We start from the raw sequence: 4,180 nt of genomic DNA on the forward strand, positions 1-4,180 counted from the left end.
AGTGGTCTCTACCAGCCCCAGCCTTGTTGTCATATGTGAATAAATAATTGTTGATCTGAAGGATCATTTGCAATGTCTTGTTGCAAATTTCAGATATGTAATAAGTTCCACATTCTTGTGACCACAGCAAGTGGCCTTTCCTGAGTTTTGGCACAAGCAGATCTCCCTTTTACTTCAAGTTTATTCCAGAAAACTTGGATCTGAGTTTAACTGAAAGATCCTAAGATCCACTCCTTCCTAAACCAGCTATCCTAGACCAGTTGTAGTTGTACAGATTCATACGGTGGATGAAGCTCTACAGCCTGTCATAGGCAGGCAATTTAAATATATTTTCTTCTGGCTCTAAAATCTATTAAAAAAACAAAGCAGAAAAAGTATATCATAAAGCATATTTTATTTTTTGTAATTGTGTGACCAGTCTCTAGAAAGAGACCAGGCCACCAGCAAGCACCTTATGGTCAAGCCACCATCAGTAGACCATAATTTAAAATAGACAATTATCTGATGGAAAATGATCTTTCAATCACAAAAACAATATAGAAATTGTACTGTTGAATTTCCAGAGCTATCTCATTTTCTAAGGAGTTTTTACAGATATGCAAAGATTCTAGCCAACTGACTTCTAAGTCCTACGCAGCATGGGAAAGATGATATCCCAAAGTAAAAATGTGGCTGACAAACCATCTAGTAGAGTCCCAACAGTGAAACCAAATTGATAAAAAAATTTGGTTGGTTTTGCAAAATCTCAGCCAGGAATTTTGTTCAGTCTTTGAAGTTCAAAAATGTCAGGGAGAATGAGTTTCTGATATTTTCTTTGGCTTCTACTCAGAACTCATTTATATTCAGGCTATTAAACTTGAACTTTGAAGAGTCTGTCATAGCAACCTTAAAAAAAAAGTTAATGAGTCCAACTTTAGCTTACTGAGAGAGATTGGAGTCTTGTAAGTGAATGCAGGTATTTTTATACCAGGCTCTGAGGAAAATGCTCAATAAAAACCATAGAAGTAAAACACTATGAGGAAGGGTAAATGAAATGGAAAGTCATGCTAGTCTTTTGCCTCCAAAGCCAATAAACTGTAAGAGCAAATGTATTTGCAGTTATCTAAAATGTCGTTACCTCCCCTCTGCTCCTTTTTATACACCACATCACCAGATTTTCAGAAAAGCCCTTTGTCTGATGTGTTCCTTTGGATTTCAGTACCATCAGGAGCCTGCACCATGAGGTGCAGCAGTGCTGCTGTTGCCTACTTGGCCTATGCCTACCTTTGGAAGGTGGCAGCTCTGCTCCTCCTCCCGGGACAGTCTGAACTCCTTGGATGGCAAGGCTGAGATGGAGCCAGAATGAAGAACTGCTGAATGAGGGGTGCCTGGAGATGCAGAATAAGCAGGTTAGTAAGTGTGACGCTGGTGAAAAGAAGCATGGGAAGAAATGGGGCTGGCTATGGGGCTGCGAGTGAGGGAAAGAAGTGAACTATGGTGGTGTTATCCAGGACACCAGGCTGGCTGGGGATGGGGTTACTGCTATGACTCCAACTACTGAATTACTGCTACCTACAGGTGAGAAATGTCCAAATATTTGGAGCTGGGGAGTCTGTGCAGGCTGTAACACAAGTGCTGCCTATGCAGGAGACAAGAGTGGGGGAAGGAAATACTGAGGGGGACAGGGAAAATGAGCATCACTAGTGCCTAGGGCTCAGAAACTGTCAGAGTAGACTTGAGATGTTGTAAGTGAACCAGGACAGCAGATGAGGAGACAGGAGGTAGGGATGGCAGCCTACCCAGTGTACTTCTGAGGACACCTGGGACTGTCCCTCCCTTTCTGAGACTGCCTGCTGTGTACTCCCTTCCTACAGCTTTGGCTTTCTTAGTGTCCTGTGTAGAAACTTCAGGCTGCTGTGGGCATATACAATGCAAAAATGAGATGTTCCCAAGCCTGTAAATAAATTAATGCTCTTGGCTCTGTTCCCTGAGAGTGTCAGTTGCTGCCTCCTGCAAGGCAGTGAGATGGGCTGGCGTTGGATGGGGAGGTGTGACACGGAGGCTATGCTGCCTGCTCACCGCTTGCCACCAAAGGGTGACCGGCAGCTCTGTCACTGCCATAAAACTGCGTTTTGTTGTAGGAAATTCTCCGTTCGCCTCTGTACAAGAGGTCCCTGAGAGATGATAACACTGGACTTTTAAACCCTAAGTGTGAGTTCCTGTCACAGAAGAACACATTTCCAATTACCTGATTTTCTCATTGTCCTTATCATTCCATTAAATCTTCGACCAATTGGACTTTTAAATCAAAACCAAATACAGTTTTTCTTCTATTACCCTTCTGATATATTTAGTTTTTTCTGCTAACAAATATATTATTGTTATGCAGTAACTGTTTGTACACTACAAGGTTTTGTCCTCTGTTGTTTTTTGTACTAGTGTATTGGGTTTGCATGGCAAGATTTTGGTAGCGGGGGGGCTACAGGGGTGCCTTCTGTGAGAAGCTGCCAGAAGCAGCCCACGGTGAAGCAGCTGTGGACTCAGCAGAAAAGAATATCCTGTGTTGCTTTGAGAATTCTTCAGTCTTCAGAATTGTTGAAAAAAAATCTCTGGCAGAGTAGCTGATTGTAAACTACAGCAGCTCTAACATATGTGAATTTTCTTTTGTTCTAAACCAAGACTTGGCTGGCTCTCTGAAATGGAAAATTCAGTATTTCTGATGTGCAATTTGCTGCAGCTAAACTGCACTCATTTTGTGTTATTTCCCTCCCCTCTAGAATCTGCCTGTAGGGGCCTGTTCCTTGGTAGCTTTCCTTGCAAGGTGAAGGTGGACAAGTGTGCATGCTCTGCACTATGCAACTGAGAGAGGGAGGAATCGGCAGAATATTCAGAGAACAGCAAGAAGAGCAAAGAGAAATGCTAACAGTGATTTTCAGCTGTGCTGGCTGCCGTTGTAACTGTTGTACCTGCCTGACCAATCTTTGCTTTATTCTACTTTCAAAGTCCACTTTTGCCTGAAGTCTACGCTTGGGAAGAACTCAGCATTTTTAAATATAGAAGCCTACATATGTATTAGAGAACTTGACCGTAAGCAACCACAATATTAACTTTCACTTAAATCTAAAAGTATGTTTTCATTGTACTGTTTTTAGTTTTTTTTTTTCTTCTGATGCTCTTAGAATCTAAGTACTATTGGTGTAAAATACAACTACAGTAACAAAGAAGTCAAGATACTTATTCAGATTTAGACAGTACTCACACCTCCCCACAAAAGCTTCATGCACGCTGCAAGTAAATCGGTCATAAAGGAACATTGTCCCAGTCATCTATTTTGTTGTAAGCCAGTTTGCCATGAACATTAAAACCAATAAGCAAGGCATGAATTAATTGACTCAGTAAATAAAAAATAAAAATATATTTTGCTATGTTTCATATGTAGTAACTTACACATTTATGGTATCAAGTTTCTTTCCAGGTGAACACCTATATCATGAAGTAGAAAAATAACACTGTATGAGTCATGTTTGCAGACAGTTATCTTCTCTCACAATTACTTTCACTTAAATAAATCCTGTTATAGTCTCAGTTTAGCAAATAATGTGCTTGATCTTTGGTTTTTTAAGAAAATGTGTTTATTAGATAGAGTCAGAAATGTCTATTTCATAGAACATGCTAAGGGATGGTTTTTATTTTCTCACTACATTCATTATTACTTTATGAACACATGGAAAATAATGTCACACTGAAACGGAACAGTAATAAGGTTGTTGACCTATATCGGTACAGAGGAGGGCAACACCATGTGTTCTTCCTTCAGGCAAAATACCCAATTTATCCACTTTGCCTAGAACAAGTAACTTGAATTACCTAGCTACTTAGAGTATATTAATATATGACATTAAAAGTGTAAGAGTATTCATCAGCAACAATTTGGGTAAATGTTCGGTTTATAATTAGAAAAAAAGAGTTAAAGTGTGCGTGGGGGATTTGCTGTGTGGGGTTTTTTTTATAGTTTTAAGTCAAGGGAGAACACAAATGCAGCTCTCCACTACCTGAAACAATGTGGCTGGGCTGAAATCAAAGAAGTCAACATACCCATGGCACAGAGGATGAACCGCATCCTGGGAAAATGACTTCTTGATCGTAGCGTCTGCTTTGCCAGGAAACGGATTTAAATTGGTGAGCAGAAACCCGAGTAAGG

General features: G+C 40.3%; 1 long non-coding RNA gene across 1 annotated transcript; it reads right to left on the minus strand.

Moving 5' to 3' along the window:
* Window positions 1-1,287: 1,287 nt before the first annotated feature.
* Window positions 1,288-4,180, minus strand: LOC118453336. Its single transcript, XR_004843259.1, has 3 exons — window positions 4,075-4,180; window positions 3,427-3,462; window positions 1,288-1,367 (listed from the first exon to the last, which is right to left on the minus strand). It is a non-coding gene; the product is annotated as an uncharacterized LOC118453336 (long non-coding RNA).

This window comes from Egretta garzetta, unplaced genomic scaffold (genome assembly GCF_000687185.1).
Source record: "Egretta garzetta isolate BGI_Z169 unplaced genomic scaffold, ASM68718v1 scaffold430, whole genome shotgun sequence".
NCBI classification, from domain to species: Eukaryota; Metazoa; Chordata; class Aves; order Pelecaniformes; family Ardeidae; genus Egretta; species Egretta garzetta.